Genomic DNA, 27,152 nt, shown 5'->3' with positions numbered 1-27,152 from the left:
AGCAATAGTGAGGAAACTACACAGGTCTTGGGTGTGCTCCACAAACATAATCTGAAGCTCATCCACCGAGTAATCAGTGGCACACCAAGTCCAACGAATGTTTGCAAGACCATGCACATCAATACCCTGAATTATTAACATTTGTCTCAGATTAATTTTCAGAATATGTCCTTGTCACCGCATTACATAGATCATCTCTGGGTTTTTGTGTCTTGAGGTTCAAGAATTACACCAATGTACATGATAAAGTTATCCTAACAAGAAGCAAGGTCGTCAAAGGTGGCAGCTTCATGTGGAGTTTCTATGAAAAAGAAATCAATGATGGAAGATTTGTTTTTGCAATTACTGAAATGCTACTGTTAAATCTAAGATTACATTATAACACTGTTGATCGTCCACTGAGAGCACAGTTCTGTACAACCGATCCCAGCCGTTAATTATCTCAAAATTATATTCAACAACACTGAAGTTTTCCCATATCATAATAATAATTGACATGCAAAATGAATTTGAAAACATGTCACCATGCTTTGCTAGTTTGGGCTTTGACAGTGTGGAAAAATAAATGACAGCAAATTTATCAAAGAGATTTTGTCTTTCATGATTCCACATGATAACTCGTACTGCAAATCCAACAGGGGTTATGACAATAAATGCTCCAGCTGCAATGACCGGAGTTCTTGTTCAGTGTGGGATGCACAATTTAATTTTTGTTTTAGGGTGTGGCGGAGGAAACGCAGTGTCTCATTTAGTGGATCGTCGGATTCATAGTCTAGGCCTAATCTAAGCAATACCATCCAGGCCGGCTGTCTCTGTGTGTCGTTGAAAACAGCACTGAGGCTTCAACTTCTTTGGCATCATAAAATCATATAGGTCTGTCAAGTGCTGTAAAAACAGACCTAATAAGAGACATCACCACCACTCCCAAATCTGTGTCGATAATGATGGAAAATATGTGGGTCTAATGTCACTTCGTTAAAATGTGCAATTTCGCTGCATGCAAATCTTTCCAGAACAAAACTTTGTACACTTTAGATACGTACCGGTAATTGGTAACAGCCAAATCTAGCGCGAAATGGCAATAGGGCAGATTGTTGTATTCCACGTGGATGTACAAGTCACCAAACAGAGGATTTTCTAAAGAAATATAATGTACATATCACCAAATGAACCCTTCAGCCGTCGGTAGCTCCAAAACCATGAGAAATACCGGTAAATGTATAAAATGTACACTGAAGAGTGCATTCAAAATTTTCTGCAGATAATCGCAGCTTTTAATGAATAGGTGATATCAGCTCCTAACCCGAAAATCAATATCATCACGTGTGAGGGGCTGATTTATCGGCCTTAAACCCACCCACATACCTGCCAGTTTTAACAACATTTATGTCTAAGTAACCAATTGCAGTACTTTAAGAAAAGTGCAGTTTTTTAAGCTCCTAACTGAAATTTCTGGACAGATAACAGTTCGAATTATATATCAGAAACATGTAACAAATGGAAAGTAAGACACAAATAAAGAAACGGTATGAACCGAATTCGCATTAATTACAGAAAGAAAAATAATTTTATTTTAAAGTAATTGTAAAATGCATCCAAGTGGGTTCTAACAGCTCTAAAAGTTTACGAAACTCAAGTGATTTTTACAGAAGAATCAAGATAATTTACCTCTTCCATCTCTCCATTCGTGCTGCGCTTTCATGGCTTCTGGGTTTCCGGTGAAGAACTAAAGTCCGGTACGTCAAACATCGCTAGATCATCTCTGTTTTCATACCAGACTACAGATTTGCTCGGAATGCATTATCGCAATCGCAATTTTGCGGATAAGCATATTTTTGTCTCGCAAAAATTGCCGATGTGATCCGAATGTACATTAGACTCGTGTACTCGGTAATACTTACAGACTCAGATAAACAAGTCTAAACATTGATAATTACTGGGACATTTTAAAAGTCGTCATACTTACCCGATTTTGAACAATTTGAAACTATTCTAGGTGAGTCCTGATAATCGCAATAACATTTAAGTCCCGTCAAGTACTGGTAGCCAGAACATGTCACCGCAAAGTAGATAATTCAGTTCCGTCAGTTCTCTCTCTCTCTCTCTCTCTCTCTCTCTCTCTGTATTTTGTTAGTTTAGCATACGTCTTCTTTTTCCCGGACATGTCCTACGTTTCAATCCTTATATCACAGATCGGTCAAGTTGATATATATCTAAAAGTGTTCTGGATTTTGCCAAGATCGCTTTTTATGAAACAATATATATGTTTATATAAAGCCATGTAGCATTGATATGTTGCATTTCTAAAGTGTTTAATGCGAAGGATGAAACACTGGAAGACATGCATTACATATCATGTGTATATTTTATAATATATACTCACATTATATACTCACAGTTACTGATATATACTCATGATGGATTAATATATGTATATATGTGTGAACGCAATCTCCGTGTATATTTTTCCGTTTTATCACTGACATAAGAAACGCATATTTAATTACCACATTACTCGACTTCATGAAGGCATTTTTGCTATATTTATGTCACGTGGGTTGTCATAATCAAAACGTAAAACAGCACAGAAAATAAAGTTGTAAATTGTTCAATATATAAGTGTACAAAATATACTCTTCACCTCTCAGCCTAGCCCCGTCATATGGGCCCCATGGTTGCTGTGGATAAAAGTACGCGTGTTTAAATAAACCATATGTAGGCCTAAACAGACTAATACTTTGCGTAATATGGCTATAATCATAATAATTATACACATATAAAGGAAAAAGCTTTAATCCGGCCCTGCCTGCATCTCTGAATAGTGTCCCTTTTCAATCGGTATAAGTGTATACCGAGTTAATCATATTTTATCTTAACCAATCATGAAATTACATAGAATATGTTTGGTCAATGACAAGGATATATCCGTGGAAAATTATAATGTTTAACATTTTTAATTTATACAGAGAAAATGATTTTTCTTATCCAAAACCAGAACAATGGTTTCGGCGCCCTAGGAAAAGTTATGACTTTAACGCCCCATTCCACACCATCTACCCGTGCAAGTAAAATACCCCCCCCCTCCCCAAACCAAATTGTTTTTTAAAAAAATATAAAAATATTCCGTCTAATTTATAGCCTTTTAAAGACTGGCGCCACATACGATCTCTTCGGTCGACCGTGTTCCTATCACGATTGCTGATTATAAAAAAAAAATTATTTATGGATACTAAATGATTGAAGATATACTGTATATCGATACATTAATTCTTTATGATAAAGTCCTAACAATACTAATCTTGTAGACCCTATCCTTCTTTAAAACTGTATGAGGCTTTTTATAGTTTTATGTTAAGTTCACTTGAATTCCAATGCAAACGTGAATCTTTGCATCTTATAATAAGATTCAAAACAACTTGAAGAAGTCAGTAGAAATATGAAAGTAATGAATACATGCACTAATAACACAAATTTAAGATACGTTTATGTGTGTGTGTGTGTGTGTGTTTATCATGGTAGGTTCTACCCTATTTTTATATGTATCTATCAATTTCATAATTTATATAATCACAATGTTAGCGGGGCTGGTTATGGAGCCGGTTCAGGTTAAGTGTTGTGGGCTGGGGGCTGGGTTTCGAAAATTTCGGAAGGGTCCTAACTTCCCTTGAAAGAGCACCAAAGCAAAGTATACGTATCTATTTACTCAAAGTCTGCATAATACCCAATAAACATGCGCAAGGATAAAATCATGGTCAAATTTCAATTGACAAGTGAATGTACGTTGTGTCTGTACTTTTTTAACGAGGGGTTCCCAGGTAACACTGGACCCATTACCCACCCCATATCCGGGTTCAAGTGTTTAGCACATAATTCCATGAATGACAGCAGTTTCAGTACAAATGTCTCGGATATAAGGGTTATATCTTTCAGAGAGTGGATAATGATGAAGGGAGAAGTTCACTGTGAAAACGTTTCAAAAGGGGTTGGAGTGGAGATGAGGGGCGGACGAAATTCGAATATGAAAATTTAACCAGGAAATCAGTAAAATACTTTACAAGAAACAGAATAAAGTTACGCTTTAAAAAATGTACTTACCGTAGTGATATATCCGGGCCTTAAATACAGCTGAAAAGTTGTGACTGATCACCGAACTGGTGTGCACTTTTGCGAGGGTAATTTATTTCCTTGATCGCAGGTAAATCTGCAAGAAACATTCTTCTTGTGAACAATTTTGAGATTATTTATTAACAATGTCTGCTCGAGAAATCATTTAAATGTAAACGTTTTATAAAGTTAGGAATCTTAATTCTCCCCTACACCAGAGGCATACATGAAGATCATAATCTGCCTGAACAACTACGTGGGTCTCGCTTGTAGACAGGTATACTTAGAACTAGTTGATAGTTGCTCGAATGAACGATTGAAACTTGTTTAGACACATTGTTTTAATTTACTTCCTGCTTTTAAAGAAGGACACTCATAGCAAATATAAGGAGTCCGAGTGCAAACTATATATTGCAATAGTTATATTTTAGTAAAATCTTGGTGCTAACCACAGAGACATTCACATAATAGGAGGTTACCACATACGCGCACACGCGCGCACGCATATCTGGGCACTGGCACGAGGGAGACTGTGAGAGAGAGAGACTTTGAAAGTATGAATATATGCAGCTGGTGTAAATGCACATCAATACAAATCAGGCTATATTTTTGCATGCAAAATTATATTTAAAAAAACCTGTCCCTGAAGTTCTGTATGTGAATAGTTGCTTAAAATCCATGGGTCAGTGACCTGTGTTACAAATAAACACTATTATTATTATTTATTTATTTAATATTTTAAATATAAGCCGCATTCGTTATGTAAGTCCTAGATATTCTTTCCAGGTATTTCATAAAAAATACTCCTATTTGGTTTACTTTACATAACATAAATCTTCTGTCTCACTGGGTACGTGTTCGTGTATTGCCAATGTATTCCATTCCGTTGGGAATGTATTCTGGCAGACATAAATGGCAAACATTAGAGGTGGTCTCCATTTCCCCTTACATCGCCTGGTCAAGGGGATCTAATGGGAATTAACATTAGCCGATATGTTTACATTATGGGACAGTGTGGGGTCATTGGAAATCCTTTGCTAACATTGGTGGTTTGGTTGTACGGTATGGAGTCTATGGGAAATATATGTAAAAATTATAATGTATTGAATATCCTGGGTAAATGGTAACATTTTAGAAGTAGTTGACCTCAAAGGAGGTACACAATAGTACTATCACTACGATATAGAACCAAACGAGCAATCCTATGTTAAAATTGACCACTAACTGTCAACGGGAAATGCTGAATTAAAAATGTCCATAAACTTACGTAAGTGGGACGGTATGGGATCAATACGAAATCCTATGTTAAATGTGTCCATAGACTTAAATTGTTGAGGCGGTATGGAACCAGTGGCAAATCCTATGTTAATAAATTCATTGAGTGTAACATGGGGATAATATTATATACTCAAAAGTGTTTAATGAGTCAAAAGTATTTATAGGGTCAAAAGTTGTATAGGGTCAAATGAGAATGGTAATGTTAAAATTTTATCAACAATCCATACGCACAACTTTACCATCCAAATCCACACTCCATTATCTGGCACCATAATTTTGATTATAATCCAACACACGACATATACTCTCTGTCCAGTACACGCTTTTTCATTACAATTCAAACGCACATCTCTACTATCCAACGAGAAGGATATGCATATTTATAAACACACTCTTTAGTCTATACTTATAATTACGCACATAATATCATCTAACGGGGTGGGGGTGTAGGATGTAAAAGAAGGGTATTGAAATAGCCACACAAACATACATTGACAAAAGCATACCAGGTGATCAAACATAAATGAGGGGTAAGGGGTTTCAAGTTTCGGATATTAGCAGAGACATAGTCGTGCACAAACATACGCAAAATTACAGACAAACGAAAACTTTTTGGCAAGTATGATCAGCATATCTCTCTTCTAGAGATCTGGGTGGGTCTGACAAGGGCTGTTTTGGTAGTTAACCAAAGAAGAGAGCTAAGACAGGCCACATCTCTTCAGTTTTCTTCTCCTTCGAACTGCTGGTCTTATATCAATAAACCAATATCAATGATTTGCCTTTTTGCTGACGACAGCTTGCTGTACAGAATAATCGACTCGGCCAGAATGCAGAACTGTTACAAACTGATCTAGACCGGCTACAACGATATGATAAAGACTGGCAAATGGAGTTTAATTCTGACAAATGTGAGGTCATCCGAATCATCAACAAGAGACGGATCATCCCAACCACATATTCCATTTATTGTCAAACACTGACGATGACATCCAAAGCCTAATATTTGGGAGTCACCATCGATTGTACCTTATCACGGAATAGCCACATTGACTCTGTTACAAAACCACCATAGCCTTCCTTCGTAGAAATCTGTCTACATGCTCCGAAGAAGTTAAGGCTAGGTGCTATAAATCCTTAGTACGTGCACAGTTAGAGTATGCGTCGACCGTTTTCTGCCCATCACCAAAACAAACATTGCAAAACTTGAAGCAGTAGAGTGAAAGACAGTACGGTTTACTATTACTACGGTTTACTGTTGGTGATTATCGACGAACCAACATTTGTAATGGGAAGATCTTTAAGTACGACGTCAACAAGCGAGAGCTGTTATGATGTACCGGATTGTACACTAGCTGGTTGTCTTCCCAGTAGCACCATACCTCCAACAGACAGGATCTCACACTAGATGATATTTATGCAAATTTCGCGTCCCTTACGGCAGAGTCAACGCATGCAATGATTCCTTCTTCCCATCGGTAATCCGCCTTAGGAACTCCGTACCAGCCTCCATAGTCAATGCCAATTCCATCGATGCTTTCAGAGCAGGGGTTGACATGGCAGTTGCTTAGTTCCAGACCAGAAATGTTTTTAGCCTGATTTTAGCTGCACTTGGACCTCCCACCATATGTACATAGTTCACATCATGAGCGAGTATGTTCTAGAGGAACCCAGCACATTATTGGATTAAGAAGAAGAAGAAAAAGAAGAAGCAAAAGAAGCAGAAGAAGATGTTTTCTTCATTCACGCCTGTCTTTCCACATACACTCTTCTCTCCCATGTAGTTGTGTCCATAATAATGAAGATGGATCATGATGTATTAACGTATACTAGGTAGTCTGGGTTGAATAGCGTGTTCCAAATGATGGTCAATCGCTCTAGTGTTACCCACAGCTATTCAGGTCGTTATTTTATATGTGGCGTAGTACCATACCAGAACTGATTGCAACGTTCCAACAATCAAATCATGTATTACAAATTTAGTAAGAGACCATCTTCCAATCAGAAGAGAGTAGTAGCATGATGTCACTATCAATATACATGTACAAGATTGTTCATACGGTTTACCATTTCGAAAAAGTTCAAGTACCATACCTATAGCCGATATATTTTGGTACGACTGCTGAGGATAGATATTATAATGTTAGTGACATTACAGTTACTTCGACTACTACAGTTGCTGTAGCCAGTATTGTTCTGTAAGAGGGTGACTTCAATTTGGCTTTGACTGATTGCCTGTTTTCTTCGCCAAGAATGTTTGACTGCATCGGTAGTGCCGCATTCACCTCCTTCTCCATCATTACCATTATTGGATGAATTCAAAAAGAAAGAGAAGGAAGAAATGGAATTGTTTTGCAGCGACACAAAGAAGCAAAAGATTGTATTCAACAACAGCAAGAAGTGAGAAAAAAGAAAACACAAATAATAGAATAGGAAACAGGAAGGGAATTAATACGAAACGGTGGACTGTTACATGACATTTTTGCGGAGTTAAAATATCTGAGACAAATGTATCAGACGTCTTTAATTCAGCTCAAGAGACAGAGACATCCATGTGCTAACATTAGTAAACCTTCAATGACTACAACCACTCTCACCGCCACTGAGATGTCAGCAGAAGCAAACGTTAATACTACTATCAAATCATCAACAACAAGAGCAGGAGGAGTATTCCTTGACCGTGAAAAGGGATTAAGATAAATAAATTTGATTATGTCAAGACCGAAATGATTCAAAAAATAAAAGCAACCGGTCCGTTGTGAGGCCACCTGTATCTGTTGGTAAATATTTATTTTATATTATTGCCAAATCAAATAAACCCGTGAAAGCCCTTCACGTGATTCAGCTGTGTGCGTGTGTGAATGTGTTTAAGTATTTGCCCTCAGTAATAGTTTCTATAATATCAAGACAAAAGACTAACGTTTCTTTTCCCTGTATATGTTCTTTAATAAGAATCGCAATTCAGTTTCATAACTTATTACAAAAGTCCATTTTCTTTTTTCGTTCACAGCCTTTTTTAAAATTTCTTAATGATATGGTACTTGTCGCTTTGCCAGGAGCGTCACACGAGTCGGTGGTTCTTACTCACGCTGGGTTCCCTGGTTCTTCCTCCACCAGCTGTACTACACGCCATATACAGTAAATGGTGCCTGAATTTTGGCATAAACCCCCGAAAACACCACTCATTCATTCATTCATTCATTCATTCATTGTTGCAATCCAACATGTAGGTTGTATATTCTCTCTCTCTCTCTCCTTGCTTCTCTGTTTGCATGTAAAGGACATCAGTGTTGTCCAAATAATGTGCTGGCGACCTCAAAGTTTAAGCGGACGAGTCTATATTATGCATGCTGGTCTGCATATATAGTGTTTCGTTATATCACTGACATTTGAAATGCATACTTACATTATAATACTGTTCAACTTGCTTAGCTCTTTTGATACTATATTCATATCGTATGGTCATAAACAAGATATGACTCAATATATTATAACAAGTAAAGGGGTTACCTGACAGAGCGATGACAAACCATGTCGCGATTCTGCTAGAAGTCATAAGTTTCTGCTAAATCCAAAGAACTCTATACAACTAGTGATGTATACTGGAAAGTCCAATGTGTCCATTATTTAAATAATTTTACTCTAGTTACTACAAGACCACAGATATCACAACTTCCCAATAGTCACATCTGGATGGTTTCTCTTTATTAGCTTTCCGTAACGTACCGTCAGCATTTCACTCCATAACACTGTACTTCTCAGCCACCTAACACTTGGAACTATTTTTACTACGCTACATTAGGCCAGCAAAATCATGATTGTAAGCTACATTTCGCCTGTAACTTTGTATCACATGTACCACCTTGGCAACAATCAACTTTGCCTTCTGACGACGGAACATTCCGTTCTCGTTTATTCCTCTGTGTAATGTTCCAGTCTCCGATCGTAAATACTGCACCTAGAGTCACACCATCAATGTACACAACTAGATTTTAATAGGGACTATTGAACGACAGGGACAATGATGCGGCTCTGACCTGAATTCACCAAAGGTAATCCATGGCATCATGGAAACTCACTAACACTTCACTCCGTGACGTTTGTTCCTAGCAATTGGCTAATTATTTCGGTCTGAGGAATATTTTCTCAGGACCGACTTCCCATAATCAAACAAATAATCACAAACATCTAAGCAACCTTGAAACGGAGTACTGTAAACAAATGCGCATACTCCAAGTTTATTGCAATATGTAATAGTCTTGCACATTTTCCAATATCTAACTGTGCAAAATAGACGCTTTTACACATTCACCGCCTTCTAACAGTAGTCGGATAGCATTGATAAACCCTGAAGATATGGGTTTAAGTAATGAACTTGACAGCGAAGATAAAACTGTCCGGAACGAAATACAACTGACAACAGCTGTTTGAACCTGATAGCACAGATGTCCGCTTTGATCGAGATATAAACACGTATGCCACAGCCCCTCCACCAAAAGAATATTCAGCTATCCATATGCTTATTCACGATGCAAAAGATGCGTTTTCTGTTAATTGAGCAGCATACGTGTAGTGGACGTGGTATTTTGAGACAGCTCAAAAGTAGATTTATAATGGCAGAATAACCAATGCTCGTGCGGCGGCCATTTTAGCGCTTCTACCCCCACTCCCAAACAAAAGTATTTTATCAGAATAAAATTTGTTACGGTCAATAAGTCAAGTGAAAGGATCGTCTAAGACAAGATTGATTCAGTACGTGAAGATCGCAGAAATGGTCTCTCGGTTGTTACAATAACGTCTTAGTCAAAGCCGGGATTACTTACTGGCATCGACAAAGTTTATAAAGATAGGAGATATCCGGAAACCGCTGTTACATATGGCATTTATCAGATCAACTAACCAGTAAAAGAGTCACTGGCGCCAACGAAAACGTCGGACACCATTAACTGTGTGGCTGTGCGCGTCAAGGGGCATTTTACAAACGAGGTACTGGGGTCTGGCTTAACGGTCAGGAAACGTGAGATCATATCCGAATGGGACAAAGTACGAGAGACAGGGGCTACTTTAGAAGATGAGAAATTTTAAAAAGGGTATATGTTAAAGGGGTTAGTAATAGGATAGTTATCGATAGCGCTGATCGTGATTTTATCAGAATAGTTACTATTCGCAGCGGAAAGTTTATTCCAACCATGAAGAAATTCATACAGTCTTCAGATTTTTCTGTACATGGCGCCCACAGTATATCACTCCCATGACAACATGTCGCAGACATCTACGTCCCGAACGGTAAATGATCCTAATGCGCAACACAAACATGGTTATTTTAATAGCGGCGGTGGCTCCAGTGAAACAACAAAGTCCGTTAACGTGTTCTCGGCACAAGAGATTTTCTATCTGCGTGGACCCCAGCAGATCTGATTGTATTTTCCCGAAAACAAATGCATGATACACTTCTCCAGGAAATGCTTAAAATGCGGAACACCATCCAAACGAGAAAGTCCCGTTGTTGTACAGGGCAATGGATGCCTGGAAGCAAAACGTTTACATGGCGATACCTTGCAGCGCTAGCAAAATAAACTGGTCCTTAGAAATGTCGTCACAGCGTCACTTAACGAAGATGATCAGGCATTTAACACAGATAAGTCTCCGTGGGATCTTGATCTTCACAAGGAATAACTGCAAAATATCCTAAGTGACAATGGTCTAACTGTGCATATCTCTCCAGTATAATATATGTCAGAATTGTGCAGCGATGTTCTCGTTGATTTTCCCATGGTTGCCATAGGGTAACTGCTTTGCCGAAATAGACTTTTCTAATGTGCCTCGACCCTATTCGCACGGCGATAGCAAATAAATTAGTATTGTAGTATCGCGCTGACACGAAGCGAGGATTTTAGTGCAGTGACCTTTGAGAATAACGTTCGGTCGACGTTGGTTGCATTATCGAGCTGGTGTTCCAGCAAAACTATCATCGCAAATTATACAATGTAGAAGTATTATGGGTATACCCTGCGGGCAATTCCAGACGATGTACCATGTATTGTATCCATAGTCAGCGTGGTCACATGTGCAGTTACGTCAGCCTGACGTGTCTCTATTGCAATCGGATCCAGGCCCTAGCGAACTTTGCGTTGCATATTAGAATTTACTTGGAACACCACTGAAATTCAATTCGAACTTCATACATTTGGATTTGTGATAAAACGTGTATGGCTATTTGGGATTGAACTTTAAGTTACTTAGTTTAATTATGTATATTCGTTTTATACTGTTATTTTCTTCGGAAGAGATTTGAAATGGTGGATTCACATTAATGTGTATAGTCACGAGTTCTCATTAGCTTAAGATAGTATATACTTGTTCGTTGGATTATTTTTCACTCTGAAAATGCTGAAAACATTTAAAAATTTTAGTGGGATGACTAGAGTGCGCTTTTGATAAAGAATCGTAGGAATTAAACAATTTTGCTGTCTTTAATGGCTCAACAGTTACTATTTATGTTCACGTTATTCTGCAAAGGAACTACTCATTGCAAAAAGGTTAGATTTGTAAACATGTAAATTGAAATAAGTTATTAGCTTTACCAGTAGGTACAGTAGTGCATATAAATTGCAGAGATATTGTGAGTTCTTATTTTGTGTTATTTCTATATTTCATACTAGGCTATGAAAAAGGTCTTAATTTAAAATCTTATTATTTTAAAATATTCTTGTATAGCCTGTGTTGTCCTAGAAAATCTGGCAGTCTGATAAAAAAATCAAATCCGATTATGCTGTCTTTTGTTTCCAAAGTTTTCTCCATTCACTACAAATACTAAGTACATCCATATCTCCCCATTTGAATAAGATATAATATTTAATTTGGAAAGTGAAACTCACATGATATGACAAATACATCCATCAGTCAAATATTGTTATTAAAACAATTTAAAAAATAACATAGAACAAGTTCTGCAACTCCACATACAAACAGTATGTCATTGCAACAGTGACCGGCTTCTTCGATCGAGACCATCTGTACTCATGCATCCATTCTTTCAAAACAGTGGCATCAATCCCTTTTGTTTTTTTTACATGGTTTATATAGTGGATAGACTGTCCAGACCAGTTTCGTTGACTGTGAAGAATCATTACAAGATTTATAACAAAATGGTTCTGACATAAATATACCAACCTTTGTTTCAAGTTTAGTTTGTGTCAGCATAGACTATACGAGTCCTCTGAATTATGCGTGATCGTTGTTATATTAAGATGTTAAAATTCTGAATTACAAATGAAATAGATCAGTATTTTACAACACTCGATAAGCACGAGTCTAGGAATAGATTCTCTCATTAGCTGGAACTATTTTTTGGAGTAATATATCATTATTCTGACATATAGTCACGTATATGACTGTATCGTTCGCACGTATAAAATACCCACGTAATTTTCCTGCACTATCAATACTTTTTTCTGAAGTGCTCAGAAATAATAGGAATGGCGTAATATACAACGTCTTTACGAGGTATCGCAGCCAATAGGTGAACAATACGCTCGTGTAATGTAGTACTTAGGTAAATAGAGAGTAGTCGTTGTAAACAGGCCAAGTTTATTTATTATTTAATAAAAACTCAAAGACTTAAAGGAAGCATCGATTATAAAAGTTAAATGTCGTACTGTTATCAAGGCTGACATTTTTTTTATATAAGAATATACACATTAAAACAGTTATTTATCTTCTGAAATAGATATCCTAGTTCGGGTCAGTTTTTTTTTAATCATACAAAACTCTGTTCAGGTTTCACATGGTTGTAAACAACACGAACTTTCAAAATATCATAGTCATGATAATGTATTGCATACCACCTGCCATTTACGTTATTCATATTGCACTTAGTAATTTAAGATTTTATAAAATAAAGCCATATTTGTGAAGTAAATTGTATCTTAAAGAAATGTTAAACACATGAAAAACACTGGAGATATATCTCAGTAAAATCTTCCTTAACATCTTGTGTAATACTGTTTGCATGCTTATATGCAATCAGCATCTACCGATGATGATATAAAAAGAAATACTTTATAATTTTCAAATGCAACAAAAGCAAGCATCGTCAAAAGTGAAATTAACTGGTGACATAACGTGTAAAATCGTCTCTGCATGTCATACGATTTATTGGTGATATTATCATCAACATTTTATATATATATATATATATATATATATATATATATATATATATATATATATATATATATATATATATATATATATATATATATTTAGGTAAACGTCTTAATTGCACATTCTGAAATTTACTAGCCGCCTAACAGTAAAACCTTTAGATGTCACAAACGCCATTACCAGATGATGTAACTATAAGAAGACTGAACAAACATAATTTTCTATATAATACGAATATGTTGCCCCTTGCGGTTTATATACATAGAATGTTGTCACTTCGATTATCCGTTGGAAAAAAATGTTAAAACTGACGCACAGACGGAAAGATAGATCTATGGATATGCTAATTATCCCCGTTAAATACTCCAAGAGAAAAACCCAGACGCACACAAACTAAAGAAAGCAGTCGGACAAGCAAATGATATGATTAATCGCGGTATCAGAAAACCCGACAAATGAAAAACATTCATTTTAAAAAAGACGAAATTTACTGTTGGCGCTGTATTTACTTTGCAGTAGACATTTAATGGTGCTGAGCCAAAACATTTCTCAAACGATTAAATTTCATAGTTGAATGATTTTTTGGGAATTCTGTTTTTAGATTAACATGTTAATATCGTTGTTGGACTTTCGCCTGCAAGTGAAAACCCAATAAATCAAAACTTTAGCGAGTGCCATTTAGAGGCATTTCCGGGATTTGTGAAAAATGTATATTTGATCATTACACAATTCAAAGCGTATAGCGATCTCATTTCTGATTCTGGATATCACTAATGCCATGTTTTGCTGGCACTTTATGATTTATTCATGCATGTTCAACTTAGTCATGGGTTAGATAATATTAGCTGCTTCTAGTGAAATTCGAAATCGTACCTCAGAAAAATTTCAGCTCCACATTTGACTCCGTATAAAAGTAATACTTTATATAAGCGCCATATCTCGCATTTGGACATAATCGAGACACCTTAAGTTTTACAACTCAAGAGCGTGGAATGCTTGAATGTTCCTGACCACTTGTACCCTTTTCAACCTTTAACCCTTGTGCGATTCCCTTTTTAGCAATGAACCCCCATCAAACAAATACAATGCGAGCCACACAACGAAAGCAACGTGCTGGCCAGTCTTTGTGTATGATCTAAACTTCTCGGTATCGAAGTATGGACGTCCATCCTTCTCTGGTACACTGATATCCAGGTGCATTGGGTTTTCCTGTAGATTTATCATCCAGCAGAGTTCAACACATCCTTTCATGTACTTTAGTGTCTGCGTCATCAGCAATAATGGAAACTCGAACTTTTCTGCAACTTTGACCCTGATAATCTGTTAAAAAGAAGGCAACACTAATCACAACTAGAACAAAAACAGCTACAACTTCTACTATTATTACCAGTTGTATCACCAATTATGTCCTATGTTCGTCCTGGAAATAAACTCCATGGAATGATTATTACAAATATTAATATTCTTCGTTCAAACTTTCATTTATAATTTAGCCTCATTCGGGCTTGCATACATCATAATACACAGGTGATTAAACATCCAGTTTTAAAGTCTTCGTGCATCGACGTAACACAAAGCACCAATGCTTTTCAATAAATCTAAAGAGTTTATATCATACCTTCTCATCTCTATGCAAGAAAACCATGTACACATTAGTCCAGAGATCATCCATGTACAACGGATTCTACAAATATTGTCAGGACATGGAAGAAAAATGTATATTCAGCAATGTTGAGGAAAATAACGAATCAAAATTCCACGAATACGCCAGATTGCAGATTTAGCTAATAACGTTTACATATATGTTTCTGTAATTCTGTATACCAGAGTATCAGATACTTCAATGTGTTTGAAAGGAAATCGTGGTGTTCGAGAGTGTAATAGATTTTGAGTCATCCCCTTCGTAATTTCCTGCCCTGATTACTGTTTCAGGATACACGCCAAAATATCAAAATGAAATGTAAATAAAATAGTTCTGGAAACATTATGAATTGTATGTAAACACTGGTTTATTGTTACAAATATCCAAAGTCACTAGCTCTAGCTAAAAGCTTCTTAAGTTGGGTCTTCAATGCGACCTTTATTTTACATAGAATTTGGTGCAGAATACCCCAATTTGTACTTCTATTAACGATGTATATTCCATTAAACATGTGATTTGGCATTGTGATCCATCGGGAGACGCAAATAACTATTTATATTAAACAGATAAAGATGTGATCTCATGAATGTAGCAGAGCGTTTTTGTTCCTTCAAGCATTAATACAGTAATACAGTATAATTCGACTTGATGCTGCCTCATGTATTTAGAAACATATCCTCTGCTGCAAGAGTTAAGGTCAAATACAGGGGACGTCAGGGATCTGCTCCCTAATCCTGGCTGTCACATTATAACTACAACTATTTCTTGCGGTTTGATGAAATTTATTCATTTCTACACTTTATGATGCAGTGGCAGGTTTATAGCTCCAATATTAAAGTTATCGGGAAGAAAAGGGCACGAGATGAGCTTACAAATTGCTGTGTGGTACTCTTCATATTTATAGCCTGGATGTTGTGTCATGTAATGTATATTTAATTTACACTGTGTGATTGACCTTGGTCCATGAATGAGGGTAGAGATTTTTCTATCTGATTATTGTCATGCAATAAGTGGTAAACAAAATGTTTACTAAAACTTAACTTCAAGGCCTAACCTTGCTTAAGAATGGGTGAAATTTTCCATTAGCTTTCCGGAAAATCTATTGCGTCATATGTCAAGTAACAGTTTTATATGAAGAGGTTACGTACACAATTATTCATCCCTTTTTCATATCGGTCTTTCAAAATTAATAAGTTTTTAGTTGTTTGAAGTTTCAATGTCTATTCTAGGAAATATATTGTTTGGCGAGGCTTACAAACCTTATTGATTTCGGTTCTTTCCGCTACATATTTTAAGAAATAAAGGGTCACATCAGTCATATCTGTGATATTGTGTACTCTCAAGATCAAAGTCGTGCATCTGAGAGGGTTTCTATACATGAATTTGCCTGCATCCTACGTGACACTACTGTGAACTAGTGGCAATTTGATAACGTGAAACTTTAGCCAGGTATGTCATGGAGTTTGGATCAATTTTCTGTGCATGCAGTTTTATGCTAATATTGGGTTAATAATGCAAATTAAATAAGATCATGCAGATATTCTGCTTTTTAAATTTCTTTCTTAAAATAACGTATCATTACAATCGATAGGCTTAGAATATTGGCAATTTTCCAGGTGCTGGAGTTTCATACAGAGTGAGTTTATGACACGGTATCATAAATTATACATTTATCATCTCTCTACATGAGCTTATAATTGAATTTAATAAGTTGTAATTTCAATAAGGTCAGGCTGGGTTCGTTATACGGAGATTTTATGTGTGCGATACCGAATCAGATTGAACATCTGTATCGAACTCCATATCACCCATGCCAGATAACACGGGTATGTACTAAATATAAAATATTTATAATGGTGCATTAAAATTACCACAGTATAGTACCATTAGCAAATCATTTGTTCATCGTACATTGTTTGTAGTCATCAGCATATGAAACTATATGTATGCTTCTCTCTATCTCATCATCGTCAGGATATATATATATATATATATATATATATATATATATATATATATATATATATATATATATATATATATATATATTACTGGAAACTCGCGTCGGGTACATACATATTTGGAAATAAAAGATCATGTTTTGCAAACAAGACTGTGTAGATGTCGACGAAAAATATCGTTCATTTGTGTATATAAACAGAAAAATGTCATTGATGCCACGTTGCTGTATGAATTGTATTTATTTTAATTGTGAAAGCACGTCTACCAACGATAATGTTGAATCACATTTGACAAACCATATGAACACATTAGTCAAGAACAGTACGTGTTTTTTCATATAATTTTTCTTATCCTTCCCTCGCAGCAGTTAAGAGCTTCACATTTGAATGATGGTGGCATTTATTAGTGTACGAACTCTAAGGAAAAAACTGCTCGTTAGTTATTCAAGGGTTATAGCTATGTTTTGATTACTCTCTTTCCCTCTCTCTCTCCCTCTCTCTGACGTGCAAAGACATATAACAATTACTATGAGTTGAATATAACTGCAAGTGCTAAGATACTGACCTTAAGTCGCGATAACGCGTCACGAATTCAGCGCTCTCATCGAGAAAATGGAGACTCTCGTGTGGGGATAAAATAAGAAATTAATGCAAATTTATCCTAAACTGATTAACCAATAATTCACACAATTTACAGTTTAAAGGAAAGACAACAAACAAAATCAACTCTATTGATTGTGTGTTTATTAACGACATTAGTCCGATTTGGTTGTTTTTTTTAAATGAATTGATATCAGTTTTAGATTGGCACAACAGGTTTAGTGATTTCCAAGAAAGTTTCTTTGAAATGCAAGTTTCGTTTGATTTTCTAACATGTGCAAGTCACAACGTCAGCGTTTAAGGATGTACATCCTTTGCAAACCAATACCCTACACATTATAAATGTTTGCAGATGTACATTATGTGGAAATAGACACGAAACACGTAGTGAGCGTTATTGGATTTACATTATGTGTAAATATATATAGTTCTTACAAACCAAATAATCTGTATGTAGTAAACGCATATAAATGAGATTAGTTTGAAATATTTCTTTGGAAAGGCTTATCAACACGATACAGAGACACAACAGAGAAATGGCTTTCATGTCCCAAAAATGCTAATTTAGTTTATTTATCAGCATATGCCCAACCCATTGTGAGTGTTGGAGGATGTACATTATATACCTAAATATGTCCATCCCTTTGTGGGTGTTGGAGGATGTACATTATATACCTAAATATGCCCAACCCATTGTGAGTGTTGGAGTATGTACATTATATACCTAAATATGTCCATCCCTTTGTGGGTGTTGGAGGATGTACATTATATACATAAATATTCCCAACCCTTTGTGAGTGCTGGAGGACGTACATTATATACCTAAATATGTCCATCCCTTTGTGGGTGTTGGAGGATGTACATTATATACCTAAATATGCCCAACCCTTTGTGAGTGTTGGAGTATGTACATTATATACCTAAATATGTCCATCCCTTTGTGGGTGTTGGAGGATGTACATTATATACCTAAATATTCCCAACCCTTTGTATGTGTTGGAGTATGTACATTATATACCTAAATATGTCCATCCCTTTGTGGGTGTTGGAGGATGTACATTATATACATAAATATTCCCAACCCTTTGTGAGTGCTGGAGGACGCACAGTATATACCTAAATATGTCCATCCCTTTGTGGGTGTTGGAGGATGTACATTATATACCTAAATATGCCCAACCCTTTGTGAGTGTTGGAGTATGTACATTATATACCTAAATATGTCCATCCCTTTGTGGGTGTTGGAGGATGTACATTATATACCTAAATATTCCCAACCCTTTGTATGTGTTGGAGTATGTACATTATATACCTAAATATGTCCATCCCTTTGTGGGTGTTGGAGGATGTACATTATATACCTAAATATTCCCAACCCTTTGTGAGTGTTGGAGGATGTACATCATATATCTAAATATGTCCATCCCTTTGTGAGTGTTGGAGGATGTACATTATATACCTAAATATTCCCAACCCTTTGTATGTGTTGGAGTATGTACATTATATACCTAAATATGTCCATCCCTTTGTGGGTGTTGGAGGATGTACATTATATACATAAATATTCCCAACCCTTTGTGAGTGCTGGAGGACGTACATTATATACCTAAATATGTCCATCCCTTTGTGGGTGTTGGAGGATGTACATTATATACCTAAATATTCCCAACCCTTTGTGAGTGCTGGAGGATGTACATTATATACCTAAATATGTCCATCCCTTTGTGGGTGTTGGAGGATGTACATTATATACCTAAATATTCCCAACCCTTTGTGAGTGCTGGAGGATGTACATTATATACCTAAATATGTCCATCCCTTTGTGGGTGTTGGAGGATGTACATTATATACCTAAATATTCCCAACCCTTTGTGAGTGTTGGAGTATGTACATTATATACCTAAATATGTCCATCCCTTTGTGGGTGTTGGAGGATGTACATTATATACCTAAATATGTCCAACCCATTGTGATGGAGTATGTACATTATATAACTAAATATGTCCATCCCTTTGTGGGTGTTAGAAGTTGTACATCCTGTTCAAGTATGTCCTTGCAACTTAGATAACTATATATTCAGTTATAAATTAATGGACAGTATCAGTCGAAAGGTATATCGATCGAATGGATATTATTTATCGCAAGGTATATTGGTCAATATCTGTTGCAAGATATATCCACCAAATAGATTTGTTAAAATTCAAGGTGATGGTGTACCTGACTAGTTAGATGTTTTTGTAAACAACATATTACATTGCTAATATTTCCCTATGAGATAGATTAAATATTTAGATCATCATTCGTACTAAACATATATACTTGAATCTGTGTTAATGATACAATATTGATTATGAACTGTATAAGCTTCCCGAAAAGAAGTTTCCTATTAGGTTGACAAAATATTTTCAGAGAATAATTAAGAACTAGTCCAGGTAGAAGGGTATAAAATCTAATTTACCGAGGAAATATTCATTCTTTCCTTAATATCTGAAGCAGAATTAGTCTTAGTGTTGTGTTCAGTTTTCAGTTTGGGTGGAATTACTTTCTCAAAATATTATTCACTGGAATTACAAAGTGCTCAATAATATTTTGGGACAAAACCATTCTTTTAGAATTAGAGTGAATTCAGACAAGGACATATTTGATTATATTATTGTGATACATCAAAAGACTGTCAATATATAGTTATATTCCAGGCCATCGTCACATAAGAACGTTCGAGGCTACAGACTCATCAATACATATAATATTGAAATTTAATTGGAATATCACTGGCATTCAATTGAAACGTCATATATTTGAACCTGTAATATAACTTTTAGGACTATTTGGAATTTAATTTACAATTCCATAAGTTCACACACACACACACACACACACACACACACACACATATATATATATATATGTTTGTTTGTAAAGCAATCTTTTAAATAAAATATATATTGACCAATCACCAGAGCGGAAATAACCACGCCTTCTCATTAGTATATCACACAGAATCAGAGTATTTTACTTTGGCTGTGTCAATGTTTTAGTGCTAATGAAAACTGCATGCAAAATTGTTACAAAAGTGTTGAAGTTAAAGCTATTTGAAATTGTATACGGTATGAAGTGGAAGTCAGCCAAGTAACGAAAATTTGGACTCGACAAGCTTCCACTGCGTTTGTAATTCGCTTGACGCCTCACATCTTTGTCATGGTATACGGCGTTAGGTTAATTGTGCTGGGAAATTTCTTTCTTGCGAAAGAATGGGTTACAACTTCTTAGACCTTGCATTTTAATCCAACAGTTTTTGGCTTTTTCCATGATTTGGCGGTATAAGCATGGCCAATGCGTATCTTGTTATGTAACTGATCAGTCTAACTGTTAATCTAAGGGATTGCTCTGACAGGAATGGCGACATTTGTGAAAGTGGCATGCAGTTTTAAAGGTAATTAGTGGTAAACCATACATCAGATCATTTGAAGGATCATGGAAGGAAATGCCTATTAGTATCGAGTTAGTCATACCTAATCGGTTTAAAAGGGAGTGGTATTATTAATGTCAAGTAATAATGAAAGTCAGTTCTGAAATCCAGCTAAATATAAACATTTTAACACAGCTGGTGTATTTGCTAATTGTAGTATAAGTGTATTCTCATTTAACGTTGGCTCTGTATGTAAGCTCAACGTATGAATTATATAACTGCTTTATTTTTTGTAGAAAGTATATCTTCTACTTTAAAAAGCAAAACCTTTCAAGAGACTTTTTGAACCCGTCTTATTTGGACCAGTAAAGACTTTGACTTTGATGTAAAACTTCAAACGTATTGTCAAAATATGTAAAACAGGATAAGATTAATATTTTCGAAATTACATAAATGTGCATAATGGTAATTGTGTAGAGAAAAAAAAAGAACGAACACACGATTATAATGTCAGTTTTCAAAGATTTTCCAATCATATGTCTTTTTTTGGCAATACCAACATTCTTACTGTCCATATTATCAAAGACTCAGTCAAAAGAGGTTTGCGAAAGATTAATGAAATGTAGGAATGTGTTTTTCTCGGAATACAGATTAGAGTCATCTCGTTTTAGCAACTTTTGTATCATAACTTAAAACGGAACATTAGTACTGAAACCTTCTTCAAGGAATTCTGAAAACTGGACAAGTAGCGAGAAAATAGTTATTTAAAATGTAAATAAAAAACAAACTGCATGAAACTAGTGCTGAAACTATACATTTGGGAACACAGGTTACCGTGTGAAAAGGGCTGTTTTCAAGTGTAAAAATTATATAATACTCCTAAAAGTATGCAGTATGATTTTTATTTTTATCCGTGTCAATAGTACCACTATTATATGACTCAATATTTGTTATACAATATGATTTATATTATGTTGGTGATATTATAGTATACGGTCTCTACATTCACGTTTCCATCGGTATAGCTGACGTGTTACAGGAAAGCAATTTTGGCATTAGGACAATAAACTATAAGAACTAAATATTTTTATCAGCCTTTTCAAATGATGGGTGAAAACGTTTCTAAAAAGATTGATAATTATGGTGATAATGTCAGAAATGTATTCGATATAAATAAAACATATTTTAAAATAAGAAGTAAGAAATGTGCATATAGGAAAGATCATTTTGATTAAAAAATAAAAGTATCAGATGGTTAGCACCACAAATTTGACATTTTGTTTCAAAGTAACACTTTTTAAATCTTACGAAACAATATTGTTCATGCTGTTGAAAGATGACCTCAGATCCTAAGGGGAAAAAAATGCAAACGCATGTGATGCCGTTTAATAACAAATATCGCAACAAAAATATCGAGGTCACCTCTTAATTTGTCTTTATGCATATTCCTATCGATTAGATTCGACATCCAACAGTTGTCGTTATATTCTCACAATAGTCCTATCTGACATTAAATGCAGAAATCAAATCTCAAGAATTATAACATAATACCATAAATATTATTCGAATAAGTTCAAATATTGCTCCGACAGATTGGAATGTTGATCGAATAAATTCTAAATCAGCCGCCCATTAGTCAATGATTAACTTTGTTGCAAAGAATAGCATAGCGTCTCGGTCAATGTCTGAAATATATGGGGGTTTTTTTTCTTCTCTTTCTTTCTTTTTCAAAGTACTGTTGTGCGTGAGGATAGAACTACAAATCACCTTAAATTCTGCTGATCATATCATTCTGATCAATACCATCTTAACCAAAATTTTAATGATATTTAATTAAATTGTTTTTGAAGGTTCCAAGTTTCAGTTTCGAGAACTTAAGAGGCTTGTACATATATATTTCAAGGGTAACTTGGCCAAACGTCTGATTTTTACTTTTGAACCAGACAATAGGTACCTTGGTGGTCGATAATTATCAATAACTACTTGACATCACGCATACAGGTAACCACACAAGTAATGTCAGGCGAGATGATAAAGTTGTTTTCGGGTTAATTAAGGTTACAGAAAAATATCATGACACTGAATTTTCATACTTCTCGATTACCATTCCTCCACAGTCAGTCTTGATCCAGTTTGTTTTTAATAATCCTGCCATTTCAAGTTGTTCAGTTAAAAGGAATTTTAAAGTCAAACTTTACAAATAAACCTGAAAGAGAGGTATTGATGTCATTTCTGGCTGTTGATTTAAAAAAAAAAAACAGTCTTACGCTCAACGTTTGAAAATATTTACAGGAGTGACACTTGAAAATATCCTTGAAGGCATCTATTTCTGCAGTTTGACAGGAGATAATAAATCTTCACATGAGAACTGGGAACTATGTGCATTGCGAAAATATTTCTACCTGTTAAACATCTAGCTATGAATACGGTAGAAGATTGAAAATCAAGTGTTTGAACCATGTTCACTTCAAAAGTGCTTCAGATTTATGTTATTAATATGAACGGTCAATGTAACTGTTTTGTAGAAGAATTGTTATGGTAAAGTTACTTGCTTATGACGTATCTTGTTCAGAATTGCTGAAACCTTTCGCGACTATCCTCACTTATAAGTCTACTCAAACTGCAAAAAAATAAAACAAAGATCATGATCTGCCGTAGCATAATGAGTCTGCAGATCGGGGCCTATGCTGTTTGTTTACTCATAAAAACTGCACAGACCCACATCTGCCAGTGCATTATGCGACGGCAGATCTGGGTCTTGCAGTTTGCAGTTGGATTGATCTTATAAGCGAGTATACGGTAATTAGGAAAACAGATGCGGAAAGTGTACGGTCTATATTCGTGTAGAAGTCTAGTCTAATTGCACAAAAATAGACCCCGTTGAACCCTAACATAACGCATCGGTAGATCAGGGTCTATATTGTCTGTTCTCCCGACTCTACTTTATATACCAATTTCTAACGGCTGATTATGCGAGGACAGAAAAGGGTGTGGTCAATTTGCAGTGGGACACGTCTTATAAGCGAATATATAAGGTACTTACAGACGGGAAAGACGCAAGCTCAAAGTACACACACACACACACACACACACACACACACATATACTAAAGATTGTAATATTCTTAAAAGCGACAGGAAGAAACCTCTGTGAATGAAACTTAAACTGAATGCTGTCTTTCTTTCAACATTTGAAGCAGTTCCCATAGGATTTCGTTTGATGAATTACCTTGCAAATTACATCTGTGTCCTTTACTGCTATCATAGCAAATTATAAAGGAATACACTAATTACAGGTAATATGTTGAATCGGAAAGCTGTCGGAAAGAACATAAATCCACTACACCAATTCTTATCTTGCCAGATAATCGAATCTTGTTTTATAATTGTCAGTTGGCTACTGTCTCAGTTATCTCACTTTACAAAGAGAGTATACTGCAATTTCAGAAAATGCCTTTCTTCATAAACATTTGTTATTTCTGACTACATGTCGATTAGTTAGTGCTGGAGCTCATTATAATAAATATAGCATATTTAAAACCTGTATATTTTTAATTTTTTTTTACTTCTCATTTATTTTTAAGACATATTTTCCACTAATTAACATCAAAACCAATAGTTGTGTTATGTCAAGGCGAGTGACGAAACTGATCGTTCAAATTTTTTTATATATTTTTATATATATAAAAAGTTCCGCTGAAAGGTTTGCTATAAACTCAAGGCTCAATTCTGGGATATGCTCCCAATACAAGCAGTTGTTTGATTGGAACTTTTGGCCACTATTTGACCTGACTGCCCCTCCCCCTTTTGGGGCAGTTGCTACGCAACTCTACAAGAACTTTGTCACCGAGTTCTAAAACCTGCAAATGTTGAAAATAGGAGAACATTTCGCGATGTACAAATCAGAATTAATCAAACCTACTACAAAATAAATACAAATTCCTTAATAAATGATGATTACTAAATAACTTGCTGTTGACATTGTAATTATTATTGCTTATGTTGGTCTCTCTATCTCAATCAGATTTTCTATATCAAATTAACATTTGATAGCCTTGACAAGTTTACAGTTAACATGGAAAGACATTAAAAGAACAGTAATTACTGTCTTTAGATAACACTGGTCTTATATGTAACACAACATAAGATCAACTGTGATCATAGCTTTTGTTTCAAGCATGGGGAAAGCAGGTACTTATTCTTTTAGGAAAGGAATTTGTTTCGGCACAGGAAAATTATAGTTCACATAAGAAGAAAGAACTGTGATTTTCGTCGGTATTCATTTATTAGCATAATTTTCGTGCCCAACTGAATAAGCTTCACATTGTGTGTATTTGCATGGTGTATATGCTTTATGTAATTAATTATCTCTATAACGGTATATGTATTGTTACAAACCAGGGGTATTTGCTTTGACCGAGCGATGTCAAACCCTGGCGCGATTCCGCTAGAAGTCATATGTCTCCCCTAATCCAAAGACTTCTATACAACTTCTGTTGTAAATTCGAAAGCCCAACGTGTCCATTCTATAAATAATTTTACTCTAATCAATGCAAGACCACAGATCTCACAACATTCCAATTGTCTATCAACCGCACATCTTCATGGTTTCTCTTCATCAACTTTCCGTACCGTAAGCAGTTCACGCCATAAAACTATACAACTATCCCCTAATACAGAGAACTATTTTTACTAAGCCACCTTAGGCCAGTCAGTTCATGATTTCGAGCCACATTTCGCCTATAAAATTGCACCACATTTGCCACTATGGCGACATAAACGGTATCTGCCGAGCCCTTTCTTGTTTATTCCATTGTGTAATTTACCAGTCTCCAACCATAAATACTGCACCTTCAGTCACACAACCTATGTACACAACTAGATTTTAATAGGGACTATGGAACGACAGGGACACTCGTGCGGCTTTGACCTGAATTCACCACAAGTAAACCATGACATCATGGAAACTCACTAAGACTTCACTCTGACGTTTGCTCCTAGTAATTGGCTAATTATTTCGGGCTAAGGAATATTTCCACTGGACCGAGTTCCAATAATCAAGCAAGTAATCAAAAAAAAAATATCTAAGAATTCCATAAAACGGGGCGTTATAACCAAACGCGCATACTCCAAATTTATTACAGTATTATTGTGTCGTCGTGTAATTCGACAACTCTGTAATTAGCTATCTCTATAATTATATACGTGATTTTCAGAAATATCAAGAAGCGTCATCCTGCTGCATGCAACTTTGGTGGTCGCTCTTCTGAATTCTGGTGATGTTGCCTGCCTATCTGAACTGATATTTCACCAGCAGAGTACGGACGGATGCTTTGAATGCCTGCTCGTGTTAGAATCTCGGTGTCTGTGGCACTGCCTTGCAATTTTATCTTCTTGTTTCCCCAGGCAGCCAACGTGAACATGTCTCAGCTTCTTCGCATGACGTATGTAAACTGTCCAATCTGACTGCAATCAGATCTCCACTGTCCTGCATGAGGATATGACAGCGACCATTGACTTAGCCTTTAGAAATACAGCTTTCAAAACTCTGAAAGTGAATCAAATCGTTATGCTCTTCATCCACACTGCAAACTTCACAAGTTCTGGTGTTTTTCAAAACCGATCACCTCTATTTATGCATTATGGGATTGCGAATTACATGCAAGATTTACATACCTCCGAAGTTGAAGAGCTTTACAACGTGCAAACTAAGCATTTCCGAAAACGAAGATCTGACAATGGACGTGCTCCAAGAAGCATCGTCAAATTTACGCTTTGCAAAAACACATACTAACAAATTTTTAAAATAATTACGGTTAGGTTAAAATTACTTCAAAGAGATATATTAGACTGACTTCAGTAAACCATGAAAATTAGGCAAACAAAGTAATTGGGGCCGCGTGTTTGGAACTAATGTTTTGTTTTTAACATTCAGACATGACCTCAGAGTTGGTCGGCGTTGAGATATTATCCAAAATTGTATAGTAAATCACCAG

The 27,152-nt window shown here is 35.7% G+C and overlaps 1 protein-coding gene across 1 annotated transcript in view; it reads right to left on the bottom strand.

The window, feature by feature from the left end:
• Positions 1-4,369, bottom strand: part of LOC149796896 (fatty acid hydroxylase domain-containing protein 2-like) — a 45,318-nt gene extending 40,949 nt beyond the window's left edge. The window contains exon 1 of the mRNA XM_089961550.1: positions 4,096-4,369. The gene's annotated coding sequence lies outside the window, so the exon portion shown is untranslated. The remainder of the gene's footprint in view (positions 1-4,095) is intronic.
• Between the last annotated feature and the right edge of the window lie 22,783 nt (positions 4,370-27,152).

The sequence above is a fragment of the Sinohyriopsis cumingii genome, chromosome 6 (genome assembly GCF_028554795.1).
Source record: "Sinohyriopsis cumingii isolate HCF-2022 chromosome 6, ASM2855479v2, whole genome shotgun sequence".
Taxonomy (NCBI): domain Eukaryota; kingdom Metazoa; phylum Mollusca; class Bivalvia; order Unionida; family Unionidae; genus Sinohyriopsis; species Sinohyriopsis cumingii.
The sequence above is the reverse complement of the archived record's forward strand: the minus strand, read 5'-3'. Positions and strand labels throughout refer to the sequence as shown.